At 47.9% G+C, this 23,408-nt stretch overlaps 1 protein-coding gene across 2 annotated transcripts in view; it reads left to right on the top strand.

Annotated features, from left to right (window-relative positions):
• The window catches only part of LOC103821325 (serine/arginine-rich splicing factor 7), a 1,055,603-nt gene that overhangs the window by 282,202 nt on the left and 749,993 nt on the right, over positions 1–23,408 (top strand). The gene's annotated exons all lie outside the window — the stretch shown is intronic.

The following is a 23,408-nucleotide window of genomic DNA, read 5'->3' as shown; positions in this document are numbered from 1 at the left end:
TAATTCATACCACCAAGGAAGGAGTCATTCCAAAGAGGGCTGTACCCAGGATTTGGCAGAACTAACGCTAAGCCCAAGGAACCAGGGGATCTGATCCCTTTCTCTGCATCAGCAGAATTATTTCTCCAAGTCCCATATCTCCTATCATTAGACGCCCAGAGATGCCAAAAGAACAACAGCAGTGTCAATGAGGCTTCCAACTTGAAAGCATTGCCTGACCCAGATGCAGCAGACACAGCATTTTGTCTGGCACAATTCCACTTGTCAGGGACCAGGCAAGGCAGGGACAGGCACAAGGCAGAAGGCATCTCCGGCCCCAGCCACAGCCTGCAACACTGACACAGGCAGAGACAGCCAGGGAAGAGATTTTTCATTGTGAACCTGCCACAGGTGGCTTTGGGCTTGTGCTGTCAGAGGATGACAAACTCACACCCTGCCTAGGCTGCATCCATTTGGATGTCTCCTTCTCATTCGTTGGAAAAATCAAGAGGACTTTCTATCACAGGAAGTTTCCCTATTTCTCCCAGTGCAAAATCTGGCAATGTCCATGAATCTCCATCACATCTCTGAGGCTTCATATCAGAAACTAATCCAAGGAACGGTTTTCTCCTTCAAAAGCAGGAGGAAGGAGTGGGAACATTTCTCATTTCCTGCTAAATCCCTTCCTTTTCTCATTTTGACACTAGAAAGGCTGCATGGAAATAAAAGGCATGTGCAGGATGGAGAGGAATGTCTCCGATTCAGTGTTGCATTTCTGGGACCCCAAGGTACCACTCCAGCTCCTGCCACTCAGCACTTCACACTGGAAGAATTTTCACTGCAACACCAGAGCAAACTCCCATTAATGGGATTTGGGATAGTCCAATGAGCCCATCAAGGAATTGAAATTCTGTTAGAACCAGGAGAACTAATTCTTTACATGGCTTCACATAGGATAAGATCATGTGGCAGCCAAGCACTATGAGAGGGATATGCATCTCAAAACTGGATTCCTTCACTGGGAAGAATTCTCGGGTCAGTAACAAAAGTAAGACAGGAAAGGATATAAGTAACTTCTAGTCCAATATTAATCCATACAACATGTCACATAACTTACTAAGTAATACTTCTCCCTAGCTGCACTAAGCATTCCAGCTGCACACCAGCAATGAAGGAGTCATTCCAAAGAGGGCTGTACCCAGGATTTGGCAGAACTAACGCTAAGCCCAAGGAACCAGGGGATCTGATCCCTTTCTCTGCATCAGCAGAATTACTTCTCCAAGTCCCATATCATTACATGCCCAGAGATGCCAAAAGAACAACAGCAGTGTCAATGAAGCTTCCAACTTGAAAGCATTGCCTGACCCAGATGCAGCAGACAGAGCATTTTGTCTGGCACAATTCCACTTGTCAGGGACCAGGCAAGGCAGGGACAGGCACAAGGCAGAAGGCATCTCCGGCCCCAGCCACAGCCTGCAACACTGACACAGGCAGAGACAGCCAGGGAAGAGATTTTTCATTGTGAACCTGCCACAGGTGGCTTTGGGCTTGTGCTGTCAGAGGATGATAAACTCACACCCTGCCTAGGCTGCATCCATTTGGATGTCTCCTTCTCATTCGTTGGAAAAATCAAAAGGACTTTCTATCACAGGAAGTTTCCCTATTTCTCCCAGTGCAAAATCTGGCAATGTCCATGAATCTCCATCACATCTCTGAGGGTTCCGATCAGAAACTAATCCAAGGAACGGTTTTCTCCTTCAAAAGCAGGAGGAAGGAGTGGGAACATTTCTCATTTCCTGCTAAATCCCTTCCTTTTCTCATTTTGACACTAGAAAGGCTGCATGGAGATAAAAGGCATGTGCAGGATGGAGATGAATGTCTCCGATTCAGTGCTGCATTTCTGGGACCCCAAGGTACCACTCCAGCTCCTGCCACTCAGCACTTCACACTGGAAGAATTTTCACTGCAACACCGGAGCAAACTCCCAGTAATGGGATTTGGGAGAGTCCAATGAGCCCATCAAGGAATTGAAATGAATTTAAAGAAATTTTTAAAAGAATGGGTTATACCCAAGCTTTACAATGTCACCTCTGAGTCAAGATTCCAACTGTCATTTTAGGACAGACATTCCCGGTACCTACGTGCAAGTTCCAAGGACTTCTCTTGTCTTCTGATGCTGGGTCTTGGCCTGAAGAAAATGGAAGACAAAAGAACATATGAGGAGGTAGAAAGAGAATGGAGGGAAAGGGTGTACCATGAAAGGAGGTAAACCTACTAAGCATGGTCACTTCTTTGAAGGAGCAAATGTAACACATAAACAGGATGCAAAGCTGATTAATTGCCCTTAAGCTTTCAGTCTCTGGAGTCACACAGAGCTGGCCAAGCTCGAGCTCAAACAGCTATGTCCAGCAGGGAACCCATCCTGAGGTGCTTTGAAGCCCTGTCTTTGCTTCCCCACCACCTCCTCTGCTCTTGGGGCATTGCTGTTGGGTTTAACATTGAGCCGGATCATCATAGATGGGCAGACGGGTGAATGCCCAGAGGTTTGCCTAAATATATGGGACAGCTGACTGTTCAAAATGACCAGAGGAGATGGGAAGAGTGAGGTGAACAGCACGCTGGAGCAGCAGACACCTGGGCTTACCTCATCTCCTGAGACTCCTGGTAATCCATCTGGGGAGATCTGCAAAGTGACCCTGCAGCACTGCCAACAAGGGGACCGCCTGCCTTGCGCATCACGGGGATCAGAGATTTTTCAAATGATCCCTTCTTCATTTCCCCACCACTTGAAAAATGCAAGGAAGTCTGGAAGGAATAAAACCACAGTGCTCAGATCAAGCATTCAGCATTGCCAGCATCGCTACTTCAAGACATTTAGATATGCCCTTTAGCTGGACCTGGCAAGAATAAAAGAGTCAAACTGATGGAGCTGATTGGCACAGAATGGGGAATGCAAAGGGATCTGGAGAGGAAGACACCATATCCTACATTTCCGAGCACTCCCTGCCCTATCACTTCCATGGAAATATGGCTGCATTCCCAGCGTGCATCCCCATGTGTGACATCAAGATGTCCTGGGGTGCCACTGCCTCCACTGGCCTTTTGGATGGCATGGCAGTGCATTTAGATCACTGTTCTCTCCCTGCCCATAAGGTGCCTCACAGCCACTGCTGATCTCCAGCCATGTCTCCTCAAAGCCATTCTGCAGGATGTCAAAACCTGCTTTTCTCAAGCCCCTCATTCCTTCTGCTGCTGCCCTTCCCTCCTCCAGTTCCCCAGCAGCCTTTGAGCCCAGATGCTGCTGAGCTCTCGCCATGCTCGCTGCTGAAAGGGTCAATTTCTGTCAGGTAAAAGTCTCAGAACTCTGCTGACAGCACATAAACTGAAAATTTACCAAACTGGACTAAGCTTGGTCACCTTACCTTACTTCCTTTTCCCTTTGATTTAGGCTCCTCATTCTCTCTAATGTCCTCATCCCAGCCGCTGCCAGGTTTCCCACTCTCCTGCTCTCCATGGCACATCTTGCTTGCCTTGGTAAAAGGAGAGCTCTTCTGGATGGGAGGCAATGGCTTGGAGGGAAGTAGCACGGAGGGACTTGCCAGGGAAAACCTCTTGGCAAGAGGGTATCCAGTCAGGCCTGCAAAGGGGAGACACAAAAGGTATCAGAGCCTGCAATGAAAACCTAAAGCAGCTGAAGCTCTGTATTTCAGGGGACACATTGCCTGGAAACTTCTAAACAGCTGCACAGAGAAACATGCTTCTGCTGGCAGACACTTGAGGTAGGCCAGGAAGAAAACCCTGCCCCACTTCCCCAGAGCTAGCACAGGAACAGCCTGGGCTTCTGGGCTGTCCTGGGACAGCAGGGAGCCCAGAGCCCTGTGCTCTCCAGGAATGGCTCAGCTGCACATGCACAACCCTGCTCCTCTCCCTGCCCCACAGCTGAGCAGCTCTACAGCTCCAGGGGCCCTGGCAGCAGCACAGCTCCTTGCAGGGGGCACATGCAGGGCACAACTGTTCCCTGGCAATGAGCACAGCCTCTCTGGGCTGCCACAGGACCCTTCCTCCCAACAGAGAGTAGCTCAGATCCAACCTCACCTCTGTGGGAGGATGAGCCATGCTCACAAGGCAAGAATTGAGTTGGATGTACTCCACTGTTACAATCAACCCATCTAAAGGGTGAGGCATCCATGGGGTTTTTTACTATTCAGAAGATCGCTCTGTTTTTATTTTTCATGAAACTAGCCTCACTAGAACTCATCTGAACTGTATGGAGCTGGCTAGCGAATGGGGGGACGCTTCTACAGCTGTGCTTGTGTGTTACTCACTGCCTATCCATTTTTTTGAAATTCCTTTCCTTCTAAACTGTTGGCAATCCACAGTGGTCTCAAGAATTTGACAATCACACCTAGGAAGTAATTGCTTTCCAAAGCTACTGCTCATGGCCCTTGTTTCTGTAACCCCCATTCAGTTCTCAGTTGGGTTTGGTTGGTTCCAAACTTAATCCATTTCTCTTGGATTAAGTTTGGAACCAACAAAACCCAACTGAAGTGGAATGGAAGTGCAGGCACATGGACACTGACAGCCCGTATTAGGTGTAAAACAAACTTTGCCCTTGCCTTACATTTCCCCAGCATTCAAGCACCTAAATCTGTAGGGAACTAATGTTTGAACTGGATTTCAAACATTCTACTTTTGCTCTGCTTCATTGCTCCATGGGTTTTTCCCTGCTTTCTTTCCTGCAGAGACCCAAACCCAACATAAACATGACTTTAACGTTTCTGATTATGTCCCTACATAGCAACTCAATTTTTTTTAATTTAAAGGACACAGGTCATATCATAGAAAGAAGACCATTCTTAAATCTGTATTTTCTTATCTCTGTAGAATAGCCAGATCATTTGTTAAACCCCAGCAGTCAAGGTTTAATGAGAAAAGTCAATTCTACTCTGGAATTTATCCAGAAAAATGTCACCTTACTTACTGAGCAACACTACTACCGAACAACATTAAGCATTCATGCTGCATTCCAGCAGTGAAGGAGTCATTCCAAAGAAGCTGTACCCAGGATTTGGCAGAACTAACCCTAAGCCAAGGAACCAGGGGATCTGATCCCTTTCTCTGCATCAGCAGAATTATTTCTCCAAGTCTCATCTCACCTATCATTACATACCCAGAGATGCCAAAGGAACGACAACAGTGTCAATGAGGCTTCCAACTTGAAAGCATTGCCTGACCCAGATGCAGCAGACACAGCATTTTGTCTGGCACAATTCCACTTGTCAGGGACCAGGCAAGGCAGGGACAGGCATAAGGCAGAAGGCATCTCCTGCCCCAGCCTCAACCTGCAACACTGACACAGGCAGAGACAGCCGGGGAAGAGATTTGTCATTGTGAACCTGCCACAGGTGGCTTTGGGCTTGTGCTGCCAGAGGATGACAAACTCATACCCTACCTAGGCTGCATCCATTTGCAAATCTCCTTCTTCATTGGAAAATTCAAAAAAAACATTCTGTCAGATGAGGTTTCCCTATTCCTCCCAGTGCAAAACCTGGCTATGTCCATAAATCTCCTTCACACTGCAAAGGGTTCAGCTCAGAAACAGCCCCAAGGAAAGGCTTTCTACTTCAAGAGCAGGTGGAAGGAATGGGAGCATTCCTCTTTTCCTAAAAAATTCCTTCCTTTTCTAAAATAATTCTGAGATTATAAAGACTGCATTGAGATAAAAGGCATGTGCAGGATGAAGAGGAATGTTTTCTTTTCAGCACAGCATTTGCAGAACCCCAAGGTACCACTCCAGCTCCTGCCACTCAACACTTCACACAGGAGGAATTTTCACTGCACCGCCAGAGAACACTCCCACTGACTGGGAGCTGGGAGAGTCTGCTGAGCCCATCAAGGAATTGAAATGAATTTAAAGAAATTTTTAAAAGAATGGGTTTTACCCAAGCTTTAAAAATGTCACCTCAGAGTCAAGACTAGAAAGGTCATTTTAGGACAGACATGCCCTGTACCTACCTGCATCTTCAGAGGTCTTCTCTTGTGTTCTGCTGCTGGGTCTTGGCCTGCAGAAAATGGAGGACGAAAGAACATATGAGGAGGCAGAATGAGAAGGGAGGGAATGGGTGTACCATGAAGGGCGGCAAACCTTCTAACCATGGTCACTTCTATGAAGGAGGATATGCAACACATAAACCCAAAAGGATGCAAAGCTGATTAATTGTCCTTAAGCTTTCAGTTGCTGCAGACACACAGAGTTGGCCAAGCTCTGGCTGAAACACAGCAGTCATTCTTCAACTTGCATCAGAACTCCCCAACACTGCTGTCTCTCCTTTTGGAGCCCAGTGGCCCCTACAGCCTCTCTGAAGCAGCAAGAGCTGCTGGGCTGAGACACGAGTCTGTCTGGAGGGCAGCTACTTTTGTACTGCTGCCCAAGCTTGACTTTGCCTGCTCGTGCCTTGCACTGGTGACAGCCTCGTGCTACATGTGGTCAGAGCACTGCTGTCTCCTGAGAGTGATATTACACCTCCTGGCTCCTTCCAGTACAAAATAGCTTTTTCCAACTCAGCTACTTTGCACATTCAAAGCCCTACGAGAGATTTTCAATTAGAATGATACTCCTGTGACTCCCTCTTTTGGTTATCACTCGTATAGGCTTCACAGCTACATTTTCTCACACATATCCAAGCCAAGATCTTTCCATCCGGTAAAGTCCTGTAACTCTTCTCTAGCACCTTGCCCTCTTTGACTTTAAGCCCAGATTGAAACATTAAACATGGATCAGGTTATACCTCTGTGTCCCATAATTTTCAGGGATCTCATTTCATAGTGGAGGCCCAGGCACTGAGAAATGACACCTGATGTTTACAGAGGCAGCACCTGAATTGGCAGACACCACTCCAACAGCCAATATTTGCCCATGCATATTCTCATGGTTGAAGAATTTAACAGTCAAGAATCACAGCATTCAAAGTTCTGCAGGACCCAGAGCCATGCAAAACATTTCCCAAATGACACCAAAACAATTACAGAGGGAATCAGTGGCCAAGCCCAGCAGGGGACCCATCCCGAGGTGCTTTGAATCCCTGACTCCTCTCCCCCACCACTTCCTCTGCTCTTCGGGCATTGGCGCAGGCTTTGACATTGGACGGGCAAAACAGTGAATACACAGAGGCTTGCCTAAATATATGGGAGATTGCGGAAAATCACCTCAGGAGATGGGAAGAGGGAGGTGAACAGCACACTGGAGCAGCAGACACCTTGGCTTACCTCATCTCCTTGGATTCCTGCAAATCCATCTGGGGAGAGCTGCACACAGACCCAGCAGCACTGCCAAGAGGGAGACTTCCTGCCTTGCATATTGGGGGGATCAGAGGAAATCCCAGTGACCCCTTCTTCATTTCCCCACCACTGGCATATGGCAAGGAAGTCTGGAAAGAGAAGAAAAAGAATCCAGCTTTAGATACATTCCTACCTCAAGACGTTTATGTATGCCCTCAACTGAGACCTGGCAGGAAAGGGCAAGTCATACTCATGGGTGCTGCTGAGCCCAGCATGAGGAATGCAAATGGGAACTGGAGAGCGAGAGAACATGTCTCACATTTGACACCTCTCCCCTCATGCTCACTCCTCTGCAAGTGTGGCTGCATTCCCAGTGTGCATCCACATGTGTGACATCAAGATGTTCTTGAGTGCCACTGCCTCCACTGGCCTTTTGGATGGCATGGCAGTGGGTTTAGATCACTGTTCTCTCCCTCCCCATAAACTGCCTCACAGCCGGTGCTGATCTCCAACCATGGCCTCACAAAACCATTCTGCAGGATGTCAAAACCTGCTTTTCTCAAGCCCCTCATTCCTTCTTCTCCTGCCCTTCCCTCCTCCACTTCCCCAGCAGCCTTTGAGCCCAGATGCTGCTGAGCTATCGCCACGCTCGCTGCTCTCCAGCTCCCACACATCCATCATCTCAGGCTCACTGGCATTGAGGAAGTTCAGCAGAGCTCTCTGCCCTGCTGCTCTCTGCAAGCTCTCTGCCTGCCCAGGTTGCACCAGGGCTCCCATGCCATGGCCATGAAGGGGAGAGGAGGCAGCTGTGGTAGTTTCACACCCATCCTTAGTATCCCATCATTTCTGGCCCAGCTAAAGAGCCAAATCAGGACCTGTTCAAACTTCACTGAAAGGGTGGGTTCCTGTCAGGGGAAAGGTCTCAGAGCTGTGCCAGCAGGAAACAAACGCAATATTTACACACTGGACTTTGATTGGTCTCCTTACCTTAGTTTCTTTTCCCTCTGAAATCAGCGGTTTGTTTCCAAACTGCTGATCCCAGCCGGTGCCAGGTTTCCCAGTCTCCTTCTCACCATGGAACGTCTTGCTTGCCTTGGGAGAAGTAGAGCTCTTGGGGATAGGCAGCAATGGCTTGGAGGGAAGGAGTATTGAAGGACTTGCCAGAGGAAACCTCTTGGCAAGAGGGTAGCCAGTCAGGCCTGCAAAGTGGAAACACAAAATGTATCAGAGCCTGCAATGCAAACCTAAAGCATCTGATGCTCCATATTTCAAGGGACACATTCCTTGGAAACTTCTAAACAGCTGCACAGGGAAACATGCTCCTGCAGGCAGACACCTGAGGCAGGCCGGGGGAAAACCCTGCCCCAGTTCCCCAGAGCTAGCACAGGAACAGCCTGGCCTCTGGGCTGCCCTGAGACAGCAGGGAGCCCAGAGCCCTGTGCTCTCCAGGAATGGCTCAGCTGCACATGCAGCCTCCTGCTCCTCTCCCTGCCCCACAGCTCAGCAGCCCTACAGCTCCAGGGGCCCTGGCAGCAGCACAGCTCCTTGCAGGGGGCACATGCAGGGCACAACTGTTCCCTGGCAGTGAGCACAGCCTCTCTGGGCTGCCACAGGACCCTTCCTCCCAACAGAGACTAGCTCACATCCAGCCTCACCTCTGTGTTAGGCTGTGCCAAGCTCACAAAGCAAGAAGCGTGTTGGGTGAACTCCCACCTTTACAATCAACACATCACATGGGTGAGGCACTCAAGGGTTTTTTTTTAATTTCTGGGACAATGTCGTTGTTTTTGTTTTTCCTGGAACTACCCTATGTTTTTTTACTATGAACAGTATTGAGTGAGCAAGTCTGATGGTAAAGCTAGAATGCTCAAACTGTTAGAGGGGAGGGGACTCCTTCTTGAGGCTGGTCTTCTGTGAAATAACAAGAGAAACCCACACAGCTGTGACTGCTATTTCTGCAAACACAAAGATCTCTCAGCCACCAGGCAGGGTATATTTGTGTTTCTGTAGCACCATAATACCATCCTCAGTGTTGGACCCCATCAGCAAGCAGAGGAAGAACGGGAAATTTATCTGTAGTCAGACCAAACCTTGATGGCAGAGAAAGCAACAGCATTTGCACCTCATGACCATCTCCAATCTGGGGCAGCTGTTGCCACAGTCCCTGTCCTTGCTGACACTATGAAAGATTTGGCCACTGTCAAAAAGGCCAAAGCAGTGTAAACTAATGAGACAATGCTGTGATGCCATGGGTGACCTTGCAGGGTCATCAGTAGCTGTCAGCCACCTACTCTGACACAGAGCCAGCACTGACCACCATGGACCAGTTCTCCCTGAAATCTGGGGGGATTTTTTTTCCATTTGGCTCTGGCCTTTTAGTTCCTTCCTATCCTCACCTTTCCCTTCCATGGTCCGGCTTTTTCCACTAAAATCCATCTCCAAACCCGTGCTTCTGTCAGGCAGAAGTGTCTGGGTTTGAATTTGGGATGGCTCTCGCAGTTGGCAGCGACGGGAGCTCGGTACCCAGCCTTAGAACAAGGCCGGGTGACTCCAATCGCCAGCACTCGGCACAGAGAGGCAGAGCCAGATGCGTCTGCTGCCGCTGGGGCCGTGTCAAGCACAACCTTCAGCAGCCCAGCCTGGGGCTGCCCCTTTGTGACACGCTCCCCATGGTTCTCTCGTTTCCATGGCTGCAAAACCCCACCCCAACTCCACTCCCTTCCCAACGGCAGCCAGCCCTAAGCCCAGCCTGGCCAGGCCTGAGGGTTTCACACTGTCTAGGATGTAGACCCTTTCCAAAGCTGCTGTTTAAGGCCTATATTTCTGTAATTCCCACTCAGTTCTGGGTTGCAGCCTTTTTGTGTGGGATTTTGTTTCACTCTCTTCACATCAGACAAAGTGCTGGGACACAAAGAATGGCACTGGATGGTGGAAGAAAAAGCAGCTTTGCCCTCCCCAGTGGATGACCCCAGAATTAAGTTGGCCAAGAGCTGTAGGCTCTCTGACCATCCAAACATTCCTCTTTTACTCTACTTCATTGTTCCAGGGGTTTATTTCCTGCTTGCTTTATTGCAGAGACACCCAAACACAACATAAACATGATCTGCCTCAAAACATTTCTGATCTTCGCTAATACTGACAGATCAAAGTGCCCTTAATGGAGATAGTTGCTGGCTGGTCATTCTGAAATACTCCCCAACAGAGCTGTTAGAACTAAGTGATCTAATTCTTTACATGGCTTCACAGAGGATAAACCATGTGGCAGCCAAGCACTATGCGAGGAATACCTGCCTAAAAACTAGATTTTTTTCAATCTGTAACTTGTCCCAGTCAGTAAGAAAAGAGAAACAGGTATGGATTAATGACATAGGTCATTCCTAGTCCAGAATTAATCCAGAAAAAAATTCAACTTCTTCAATGACCAATACTTCTCTTTAACTGCATTAAGCACTGTAGATGCATGCCAGGAATGAAGAAGTCATTCCAAGGGGGCCATACCCAGGATTTGGCAGAACTAACGCCAAGGAACCAGGAGATCTGATCTCTTTTTCTGCATCAGCAGAATTATTTCTCCAACTCTCATCTCTCCTCATTCACACAAAAGTAACACCAAAAGTATCATTGAGGCTTCCAACTTGAAAGCATTGCCTGACCCAGATGCAGCAGACACAGCATTTTGTCTGGCACAATTCCACTTGTCAGGGACCAGGCAAGGCAGGGACAGGCACAAGGCAGAAGGCATCTCCTGCCCCAGCCTCAGCCTGCAACACTGACACAGGCAGAGACAGCCAGGGAAGAGATTTGTCATTGTGAGCCTGCCATAGGTGGCTTTGGACTCGCGCTGTCAGAGGATGACAAACTCACACCCTGCCTAGGCTGCATCCATTCGGATGTCTCCTTCTCCATCATTGGAAAGGTCACAGAGACTTTCTGTCAAATGAGGTTTTCCTGTTCCTCCCAGTGCAAAACCAGGCAATGTCCATCAATCTCCTTCCCATTGCAAAGGGTTCAGATCAGAAACAGTCCTGAGGAAAGCTTTTCTCCTACAAGGACAGGCAAAAGGAGTGGGAACTTTTCTCATTTCCTCCTAAATGCCTTCCTTTTCTCTACTAATTTTGACCCTGGAAAGCCTGAAGGCAGAAAAAGGTTGTTGGTTTTTTTTTTTTTTCCCATATGTCTCTGGCCATTCAGCTCCTTCCTATCCTCACCTTTCCCTTCCGTGGTCCGGCCTTTTCCACTAAAGTCCATCTTCAAACCCGTGCTTCTGCCAGGCAGGAGTGTCTGGGTTTGAATCTGGGATGGCTCTCGCGGTTGGCAGCGACGGGAGCTCGGTACCCAGCCTTAGAACAAGGCCGGGTGACTCCAATCGCCAGCGCTCGGCACAGAGAGGCAGAGCCAGACGCGTCTGCTGCCGCTGGGGCCGTGTCAAGCACAACCTTCAGCAGCCCAGCCTGGGGCTGCCCCTTTGTGACACGCTCCCCATGGTTCTCTCGTTTCCATGGCTGCAAAACCCCACCCCAACTCCATCTGTATCATCTGGCATCGTCTGTAAACTGCCTGAGGTGCCCTTGATCCTCTCCTCCACATCATTGACAAAGATGGGAATCACAACTGGCCCCAGTGCTGAGTCCTGGGGAACACCACTTGTGAACAGGTGCCAGCTGGATTTCATTCCATTGAATTCCAGCACTCCCTGGCCCCAGCCATCCTGACAGTTTTTAACCAGGGAAGAGTGAATGAGTTCCTCAGTCTTTTCCTCATTCCTTGTTCCGTGTTCTCCCCCACGCCCCAGAGAAGATAGAGATACTCCTTAGCCCTCCATTAGTAGCTGCTGCATTTACAGAAACATTTTTATCCTCTTAGCAATTTTGTAGGAAGAAATTCTCTACAGTGAGGCTGGTGAGGCGCTGGGAAAAAGTTACCTGGATGAGCTATGAATGCCTAAGGAAGGGTGTTAGGTGAACAAGGCTCAGCCTCACACAAAGGTGAGTGGGGAAATGGGCCACTCTCTCTGTTGGGAGGAAGGGTCCTGTGGCAGCCCAGAGAGGCTGTGCTCACTGCCAGGGAACAGTTGTGCCCTGCATGTGCCCCCTGCAAGGAGCTGTGCTGCTGCCAGGGCCCCTGGAGCTGTAGGGCTGCTCAGCTGTGGGGCAGGGAGAGGAGCAGGGTTGTGCATGTGCAGCTGAGCCATTCCTGGAGAGCACAGGGCTCTGGGCTCCCTGCTGTCCCAGGGCAGCCCAGAAGCCAGGCTGTTCCTGTGCTAGCTCTGGGCAAGTGGGGCAGGGTTTTCCCCCTGGCCTATGTCAACTTTCTGCCAGCAGGAGCATGTTTCTCTGTGCAGCTGTTTAGAAGTTTCCAGGCAATGTGTTCCATGAAATATGGAGCTTCAGCTGCTTTAGGTTGGCATTGCAGCCTCTGTTACACTTTGTGTCTCCCCTTTGCAGATCTGACTGGCTACAGTCTTACCAAGAAGTTTTCTCTGCACACTTCCAATGTTCTCCTTGCCTCCCATCCAGAAGAGCTCTCTATCCTCCAAGCTCAGGAAGAAGCTGCTGCCAGTCTGAAGAGTGTCACAAGAATAAGATTTATGTCTTAGCCTTCATAGTAACAGATGGATTTATATTCTGATATTTAGATATAGTTTTGAATAAATGCTTTGTTTCTATCTTCAAATTTTGATGACATCTTTTTAATGGTATATATTTTATTTTGAAGATTTATAAAAAAAATAAGTAATACATTTAAATAAACCAAAAGGTGAATGTGGACCAGGACCTGCTAGCCTAGAGTGATGGGAGTGCAGCTCCCTCAAGCTGCCAGTGTCTTGCTGCATTCTTTCCTTACTCAGCCTCTCCATTTCCTCTTTTGCCATGGTTTCTTTGTGTCATTTGTACTGCTCTTTGTTACTTGGCATTACAACAGGGCCACCTCTTCACATGTTTGGGGAACAATGGACCCAAAAGATCCTGTCTAGTCCAAAGTTTTCCATGTAGATGTGTTGTGTGCTCACCAAAGGCCTGAGCAAAGAAACCAAGAGAAGTGTGCCCAAATGCCAAAGCTTTGCTCCTCTGCAATCTCACACAGATCTGGCTCACAGGTGTCTTCAATCACAATTCCATAGGTAAGAAAAGGTTGTGTATTTCATTGGGAAATGATGCACTGCTCTGGGAAAGTCATCTGTATGTACATTTACCCAGGACAGCAGTCCAGCTGTGTTGTTTGCAACTTGGTTGCAGAAGGATCAGTGGACTGTGAGGCCAATAACAAGTGACAAGGGCTCCTCAAATCTATTTACACTCCTCAAATCTATTTACACTGGGTGCCATTCAGCCCAGAGCTTTGAGAAAACGCTGTAGTGCATCCCACACACATTGTGCCTCCATGAAAAGCTTGGCTTGGCTTATTAGAGTGAAATAAATAGAAGACTAATAAAATGGGCCGCTAAACGTGTTCCTTTGGAATGACTCTCCTGCTTTCCAGCGTTAAGCACCTCATGCTCCCAAGGCTTGTTACTAACAAGTGTATGAGATTGCTTAAAAATTCCCAGACAAGGTTACAAGGTTCACTAAAAAGCAGATTGAATATTGAGCAGCAGCTCAAGAAAATTCATTGCCAACATCCACACTATTAGTTGATTGACATCCATGACTTACTAGTTGATTAAGGAGCAAGAAGGAAAAATAAAGCAACAAACAAAATTCACTCTATCAAACAAGAAACATTCTGAGAACAGTGTGTGTGTGTGTGTGTGTGTGTGTGTGTTTAGGAGGTGCTTTTGACAAAGGGACAGAAAGGACAAGGCTAAAAAGGAATATGGGCTAAAAGCATAACAGCACTCAAGCTTAGCAGCGGCTAAACCGGAGCCTCCAGGAGTGGGGCTGCTGGCCCAGGATCCATTGTTGGTCGCTCATCCTGCCAGCGCAGCAAACTTGAGAGCTCGCTGCCTCTGAGAGGCCCCAGCCAGAGGGAGGTTGCTGCTGGCAGCCCCTGTGGTCCAGGAGAGCTCCAAGGGCCTCCTTTTGGAGCGCTCTTTATGGGCCACAAGAGAGTGGGCCTCAGCCATCGAAGGCTTCGCCATGGCCGCACCGAGGGTCAGCAGCCTGGCTTTGACAGTGGGAGAAGAAGGATGCCATGCCATTCAGGCAACAAAAGTGTTTTCCAAGGCTGTTCCCAGGAGAGCCCAGGAGCTCGTCAGACAGCACCAGTACCTGGGAGCACTCCGTGTCTCTGAGGAGCTCAGGAGGAGCTGAGCCCAGGGGCTGCTCAGCAAGGCCCAGGCCTGACAAGCGTTTCCCAGGTCAGCGTGGGGCCGGACAAGGCCGGGCCCGATCACCACCACGATCTGAGGCACCAAGTTTTGATGTAGGGTAAAAAGCCATGGCCCAGAGGAAGGGGGTCCTGTCCTCAGGGCTGTGGGAGAATCACAATGCAGATCCTTCTGCTGCTGATTCCATCTCTCCCACTTTTCTCAGTTCTTAGTGACAAGGTCACTTAGGTTAGACACACAGCTCAGAAGTGCTCCTGTAGCTTTCTGCACAATGAATTAAAGTGAGATTACACATCCCAAATTGTATTCTGTTACGGTTTAAGTGACTGATTTGAGGAATTTCTGTAGCATCAAACTTGGTTCCTCAAATATTTACTGTGCGAGGCAAGGAGCACAGAGAAAAGACTCAAAGGTAAACGCGTTGCCCAGGCAATGCTCTTTTGAAAAGTTGTGCCCTGAGCTTTCCTTAGGAAGATCTGAAAGGTTCAATGTCACCAGCACAAGCTCCTGCAATGGCTGCTGGCCAGCAGAGCAGGGCTGTCAGCTGTGAAACAAGTGTTGCCACAAGCAGCAGCTCTCCCAGGGCAGCAAATCAAGAGCTGGGAAGGAGCTGATCTGAAGGCCAGAGCTCCTTAGCTCCTTCCAAGAGGGCTGGAACAGTTCCTCATTCCAATGAGCTGTGGTGCTGGACACCACAGCTCTGTGTGAGCACTGGACACAAGTTGCTCCCACTGAGTGCTGCGATGGTTTCTGCAGGAGCTCTGGGCTATTAGATGTGTAGATAATAATTGTGGGTGTTTATATAAGTCAAGTCTTCCCTTGTGAGCTTGGCACAGCCTAACACAGAGGTGAGGCTGGATGTGAGCTAGTCTCTGTTGGGAGGAAGGGTCCTGTGGCAGCCCAGAGAGGCTGTGCTCATTGCCAGGGAACAGTTGTGCCCTGCATGTGCCCCCTGCAAGGAGCTGTGCTGCTGCCAGGGCCCTGTAGAGCTGTAGGGCTGCTCAGCTGTGGGGCAGGGAGAGGAGCAGGGTTGTGCATGTGCAGCTGAGCCATTCCTGGAGAGCACAGGGCTCTGGGCTCCCTGCTGTCCCAGGGCAGCCCAGAAGCCAGGCTGTTCCTGTGGCAGCTCTGGGGAAGTGGGGCAGGGTTTTCCCCCTGGCCTGCTTCAAGTCTCTGCCAGCAGGAGCATGTTTCCCTGTGCAGCTGTTTAGAAGTTGCCAGGCAATGTGTTCCATGAAACATGGAGCTTTACCTGCTTTGGGTTTGCATTGCAGCCTCTGTTACACTTTGTGTCTCCACTTTGCAGATCTGACTGGCTACAGTCGTACCAAGAAGTTTTCTCTGCACCTTCCAATGTTCTCCTTGCCTCCCATCCAGAAGAGCTCTCTATCCTCCAAGCTCAGGAGAAGCTGCTGCCAGTCTGAAGAGTGTCACACGAATAAAATTTATGTCTTAGCCTTCATAGTTACAGATGGATTTATATTCTGATATTTAGATGTAGTTTTGAATAAATGCTTTGTTTCTATCTTCAAATTTTGATGACATCTTTTTAATGGTATATATTTTATTTTGAAGATTTTTAAAAAAATAAGTAATTACATTTAAATAAACCAAAAGGAGAATGTGGACCAGGACCTGCTAGCCTAGAGTGATGGGAGTGCAGCTCCCTCGATGCTGCCAGTGTCTTGCTGCATTCTTTCCTTACTCGAGCCTCTCCATTTCCTCTTTTGCCATGGTTTCTTTGTGTCATTTGTGCTGCTCTTTGTTACTTGGCATTACAACAGGGCCACCTCTTCACATGTTTGGGGGACAGTGGACCCAAAGGATCCTGTCTAGTCCAAAGTTTTCCATGTAGATGTCTTCTGTGCTCACCAAAGGCCTGAGCAAAGAAACCAAGAGAAGTGTGCCCAAATGCCAAAGCTTTGCTCCTCTGCAATCTCACACAGATCTGGCTCACAGGTGTCTTCAATCACAATTCCATAGGTAAGAAAAGGTTGTGTATTTCATTGGGAAATGATGCACTGCTCTGGGAAAGTCATCTGTATGTACATTTACCCAGGACAGCAGTCCAGCTGTGTTGTTTGCAACTTGGTTGCAGAAGGATGAGTGGAGTGTGAGGCCAATACCAAGTGACAAGGGCTCCTCAAATCTATTTACACTCCTCAAATCTATTTACACTGGGTGCCATTCAGCCCAGAGCTTTGAGAAAACGCTGTAGTGCATCCCACACACATTGTGCCTCCATGAAAAGCTTGGCTTGGCTTATTAGAGTGAAATAAATAGAAGACTAATAAAATGGGCCGTTAAACGTGTTCCTTTGGAATGACTCTCCTGCTTTCCAGCGTCAAGCACCTCATGCTCCCAAGGCTTGTTACGAACAAGTGTATGAGATTGCTTAAAAATTCCCAGACAAGGTTACAAGGTTCACTGAAAACCAGATTGAATATTGAGCAGCAGCTCAAGAAAATTCTTTGCCAACATCCACACTATTAGTTGATTGACATCCATGACTTACTAGTTGATTAAGGAGCAAGAAGGAAAAATAAAGCAACAAACAAAATTCACTCTATCAAACAAGAAACATTCTGAGAACAGTGTGTGTGTGTGTGTGTGTGTGTGTGTGTGTTTAGGAGGTGCTTTTGACAAAGGGACAGAAAGGACAAGGCTAAAAAGGAATATGGTCTAAAAGCGTAACAGCACTCAAGCTTAGCAGCGGCTAAACCGGAGCCTCCAGGAGTGGGGCTGCTGGCCCAGGATCCATTGTTGGTCGCTCATCCTGCCAGCGCAGCAAACTTGAGAGCTCGCTGCCTCTGAGAGGCCCCAGTCAGAGGGAGGTTGCTGCTGGCAGCCCCTGTGGTCCAGGAGAGCTCCAAGGGCCTCCTTTTGGAGCGCTCTTTATGGGCCACGAGAGAGTGGGCCTCAGCCATCGAAGGCTTCGCCATGGCCGCACCGTGGGTCAGCAGCCTGGCTTTGACAGTGGGAGAAGAAGGATGCCATGCCATTCAGGCAACAAAAGTGTTTTCCAAGGCTGTTCCCAGGAGAGCCCAGGAGCTCGTCAGACAGCACCAGTACCTGGGAGCACTCCGTGTCTCTGAGGAGCTCAGGAGGAGCTGAGCCCAGGGGCTGCTCAGCAAGGCCCAGGCCTGACAAGCGTTTCCCAGGTCAGCGTGGGGCCCGGACAAGGCCAGGCCCGATCACCACCACAATCTGAGGCACCAAGTTTTGATGTAGGGTAAAAAGCCATGGCCCAGAGGAAGGGGGTCCTGTCCTCAGGGCTGTGGGAGAATCACAATGCAGATCCTTGTGCTGCTGATTCCATCTCTCCCACTTTTCTCAGTTCTTAGTGACAAGGTCACTTAGGTTAGACACACAGCTCAGAAGTGCTCCTGTAGCTTTCTGCACAATGAATTAAAGTGAGATTACACATCCCAAATTGTGTTCTGTTACGGTTTAAGTGACTGATTTGAGGAATTTCTGTAGCATCAAACTTGGTTCCTCAAATATTTACTGTGCGAGGCAAGGAGCACAGAGAAAAGACTCAAAGGTAAACGCGTTGCCCAGGCAATGCTCTTTTGAAAAGTTGTGCCCTGAGCTTTCCTTAGGAAGATCTGAAAGGTTCAATGTCACCAGCACAAGCTCCTGCAATGGCTGCTGGCCAGCAGAGCAGGGCTGTCAGCTGTGAAACAAGTGTTGCCACAAGCAGCAGCTCTCCCAGGGCAGCAAATCAAGAGCTGGGAAGGAGCTGATCTGAAGGCCAGAGCTCCTTAGCTCCTTCCAAGAGGGCTGGAACAGTTCCTCATTCCAATGAGCTGTGGTGCTGGACACCACAGCTCTGTGTGAGCACTGGACACAAGTTGCTCCCACTGAGTGCTGCGATGGTTTCTGCAGGAGCTCTGGGCTATTAGATGTGTAGATAATAATTGTGGGTGTTTATATAAGTCAAGTCTTCCCTTGTGAGCTTGGCACAGCCTAACACAGAGGTGAGGCTGGATGTGAGCTAGTCTCTGTTGGGAGGAAGGGTCCTGTGGCAGCCCAGAGAGGCTGTGCTCATTGCCAGGGAACAGTTGTGCCCTGCATGTGCCCCCTGCAAGGAGCTGTGCTGCTGCCAGTGCCCTGTAGAGCTGTAGGGCTGCTCAGCTGTGGGGCAGGGAGAGGAGCAGGGTTGTGCATGTGCAGCTGAGCCATTCCTGGAGAGCACAGGGCTCTGGGCTCCCTGCTGTCCCAGGGCAGCCCAGAAGCCAGGCTGTTCCTGTGCTAGCTCTGGGGAAGTGGGGCAGGGTTTTCCCCCTGGCCTGCTTCAAGTCTCTGCCAGCAGGAGCATGTTTCCCTGTGCAGCTGTTTAGAAGTTGGCAGGAAATGTGTCCCATGAAACATGAACCTTTACCTGCTTTGGGTTTGCATTGAGGCCTCTGTTACAATTTGTGTCTCCACTTTGCAGACCTGAATGGCTACAGTGGTACCAAGAAGTTTTCTCTGCATACTTCACATTGTTTCTTCCCCACCAAGTCCTTGCCTCCTGCCCAGAAGAGCTCAGGAAGCTTTCCTCCAAGCTCAGGAAGAAGCTGCTGCCTGCAGGACGTCTTTTTGAAGATTAGGATTTCTATGTTAGGCTTTATAGCTGCAGGTGTACATATGTTCAGATCTTTGGATGTAGGTTTGAATAACTGTGCTTTCATTGTATCTTGAAATTTTGATTTCTCTTTTATAATTATATATTTTTTATTTTGATGATTTTAAAAAGTAAAAGAAATGTGGCATTCACATTGTCTGAACGGAGAGAGAGGTAATTCTCTCTCAGAGGATTTTTCCTGGAGAAGCACAGAGAGAAGAAGAGGAAACAATTTTTATCTCTACTTGCTGCTCCTGTTGTTTTGCACATGTGGAATGTGTTAGGAAGATTTTTTATCATAAGGGATTTCCTAACTGGCTTTTGCTCATGGTTGTCCATATTAATTGGCTTATTGGGTCAAAGCTGTATCCTTGCTGTTTCAAGACAGTCACAGGTTTTTCTTTAATATTCTTTAGTATTCTTTGTAGTATAGTGTTCTTTAATATAGTATTGTTATATATATATATTTTATATATATTAAAATATATATAATATATAATAAATAAAATTATAATATATATAATTATATATAATTATATATATAATGTAATATAATAAAATATAGTTTTAATAAAGCAATTGTTCAGCCTTCTGAGTCAATTGAGCCAGATACCAATCACTCCCTGGTTGGGGGCAACCTGCTTTTCGATAAAAAAACCAAATAAATAGAAATAATCCAGGCGGAGATTGTGAGACCAGGACCGGCTAGCCTAGAGTGATGGGAGTGCAGCTCCCTCGATGTGCCAGTGTCTTGCCACATCCTTTCCTCATTGGGCTGCTCCTCTTCCTCTTTTGCCATGGTTTCTTTGTGTCATTTGTGCTGCTCTTTGTTACTTGGCATTACAACAGGGCCACCTGTCACATGTTTGGGGGACAATGGATCCAAAGGATCCTGTCTAGTCCAAAGTTTTCCATGTCGATGTCTTCTGTGCTCACCAAAGGCCTGAGGAAATAAACCAGGAGGAGTGTGCCCAAATGCCAAAGCTTTGCTCCTCTGCAATCTCACACAGATCTGGCTCACAGGTGTCTTCAGTCACAATTCCATGGGTAAGAAAAGGTTGTGTATTTCACAGGGAAAAGATGCACTGCTTTGGAAAGTCATCTGTATGTACATTTACCCAGGAAAGCAGTCCAGCTGTGTTGTTTGCAACTTGGTTGCCGAGGCTTGAGTGGACTGTGAGGCCAATAACAACTGACAAGGGCTCCTCAAATCTATTTACAGTCCAGCCTGGGTGCCATTCAGCCCAGGGCTATGGGATCATTTGTTCCCATGGACCAGTGCTTGCCAAGGTAATGAATTCCTGCATAGCTGGAACAAGCATTTCTGGATTCCAGTCCAGCTCTTGGTGGGCTGCGTGGTCATTGACAATGCTCCTCACCCAGAAATTATTTTGCAGGTTTCTTTCATAGTCATTTGAAGCCTTTAAACTTCACATTTCAATTTGCTTTGCCTTAGGGAAAACCATTTCTGGGCCCAGTGCAAACTGTAACCTTTGGACAGCAAAGTCCTCATGGTTGCCAGCTTCTGATGTTACAGAGGAAACTGCATGTGAATGTGTTAATTGGGTTTTCTGAAGGAAAAACTCTGTGTGTCACATGGCTGCATGTATTTGCTTAGCTATGGGTCTAGTCCTGGCCTAGTAAAGCCCAGGCAGGGCGGCATGTTTCAGGGAAAACTGGTCCATGAGCTTTTGGGGTTGCCATCAGCAGCACAATGAATGTGTGCTTTGGGGATTTCTCTGGAGACACAATTAAGGACCTGTTCCATGTCACAATGTTCTCTTAGGACTTTCTAAAATATCCTAAAAAAGGCTGTGAAACTTCACATCTCCTTGCACAGCCACTGTTTGAATAGGGACATTCTTGTCCCTCCTCAAAGCCACTACTCTTGCACACCAGAAACATGAACATCCACAAACAGCAGTGATGCTGCTGCTTCAGAGCTCTGGGAAGTGCAGAGCTGGGTATTACCAATATAAGCACTTAATTATTATTTCGTGCTCCTTCACCATATCCAGATCTCATTTTTAGTTTCAAAAAATTTCTCAGGGCTTTTATTTAGGCGAGTTGGGGAAAACCTGGAGTGTCTGTGTCAAAAGCTGAATGGGAAGAGTGTAAATGCCCAAGCCAAATCTTCGTTAGGAGAGCGAGATCAGTTCTTTACTGCATGCCTGCATGAAAAATCATTTGGGACCTCCGTTCTGTTTCTCATGCAGAAAAGGAGGCCTTAATAATTCAGTGCTACTTAAAAACACAGTGGGATCTAGCTCTGTAGTGGTTCACAATGAAGCAGATTGCCTGCTATGTCACTGCCAGCCCTGGTGACCCTGCAAGGAACTGTAGTGTATCCCATGCCTATTTTGCCTGCAAGCAAAGCTTGGTTTTGCTTATTATTGTGGAATAAATACAAGAATAATAAAGTGGACAATTAAACTGGTCACTTTGGAGGATATGCTCATGCTTTCACATGTCAGTCCTGTACCTCATGCTCCCAAGTATTGTTACTCATCTTGAAATATTTTAACAGGAAAAGTCAGATCTCATGTTACACCTGAATAAAACTGCATCAGATTGTTGCAGAAGTTCGAAAATTATTGAAAAATGTATTTTAGTTAATAGATAGATGTCTAGATTAAGTGAAACAATATGATAGTTAGCATGAGTAGCAGTAGTTATGCTAAGGCCGCAGTAGGCCCGGTAAACTCTAAGTGAACTTTAGTGCATGGTAGATCGAGAGAAAATATTATCTAGGGAATGTACCTAACATTATCTATGGAATGTACCTTTTGGCTAAGTAACAAATGTCATGATGTACCTAATAAATCTCAGTATACCTCTAAAGATGCTTAGCGATGCACATAGATCAGATGAAGCAATCATGTTAAGAAAAGTATATAAACCCTGTATATTTTGTCGCAAGATGGGGCTCTGACTTTGGACGAAAGTCCTCAGGCTCCCGGGCCCTAATAAAGCACCGCATAAAACAACTCCGGTTGTTTTGTGTTTTTTTCGGATCGGGCAACAGTTTTCTGGCGACCGCGGCAGGACTGAAGGTGGCTGGGGTGGTTCACGTCCCGATCCACTCCACGCCGGCACCAAGTGATTCTCTGGGAGTCATCGGCTCGTGCCCGACCCCTGCGCCTGTTGGATGACTGTGAGGAGGTAAGACCGAAGGTGCTTTATTTCTGGTATTGGTATTGGGTGCCTGTCCATAAGACGAGGTGGCAATCCTCGCAGGATTGGGCTAAGACGTCTGGTTGGGAAGCCTAGGCGCCGGCCAACAGACGCGGCGAAAGCTGCGCAGGTCCGGCACTTGCCCCTCGCGGCGATGAGAAGCGGCAAGATTGGTTTTGGTTGGTTTGGTATCTAATAGTAATCACGTTGTTGTTTTTGCTGTTCGTGTTCGGAATAATTGAGCTATTGATATTTATAGTTTTGTTTGTTGTGCTTAGTGCTGGCGCGTCTTGGTAATTGCGACTGATTGTTGTGAGGTTATTGAAGTAAGATGCCATTTAAAGCGTTTAAAACTATGGTCGAGTCTAACAACAACATACCGGGAAATACTCCGCTAGGGTGCTTATTAAAGCGGTGGAGGAGTGAAGGATTTTATCAGGATTTGGAGAAGGAAAAGATGATTGATTATTGTAATCATTGGTGGCCAGAATATGAAAGGGTAGGGCCAGAATGGCCGTTGAATGGGTCTGTGGATTATGAGGTAATTACTCCTTTAATGCAGTTTCTAAAACAAAATGAGAAATGGGATGAGGTGCCGTACTTGGACTTATTCTATCTCCTAAGGGAGAAAAAGGAGTGGCAGAAGGAATGTGGAATAATGGTTTTGGAGTTAAAGAGTTCGGAATGCGGAGGGTGTAAAGAAAAACTTAAATGTACTCAATGTTTGGCTCTAACCTCCCAACCAGAGGAGGATTTATCCCTGCTCGTGGCTCCAAATGTTCCCCCAGCTCCTGCTTCGGCTTCCCTTTCTTCGTACCCGCCGTTACCTAGAGATAGTAGTAGCGATGATAGTGAGGAAGAAAAACCGGGGGAGAGAAAGAGGGAACGCAAGATTCCTAACGCAACTATAAAATCACAGCCTCATACCCCCTCTCCCGGCCCTTCTGGAAATGTGCAAAGAACTCCTCTTGCGAACAGGACAAGGCAAGGGCGGAAAAATCTTGGGGAGCCCAAGCTAATAGCTCCCTTAAGGGAAGCAGTGGGACCCCAAGGAGATAGGGTACTGATAAAGGTGCCCTTTTCTCCCGGAGACCTGGTAAT

This window comes from Serinus canaria, chromosome 3, assembly GCF_022539315.1.
Source record: "Serinus canaria isolate serCan28SL12 chromosome 3, serCan2020, whole genome shotgun sequence".
NCBI lineage: Eukaryota > Metazoa > Chordata > Aves > Passeriformes > Fringillidae > Serinus > Serinus canaria.
The sequence above is the reverse complement of the archived record's forward strand: the minus strand, read 5'-3'. Positions and strand labels throughout refer to the sequence as shown.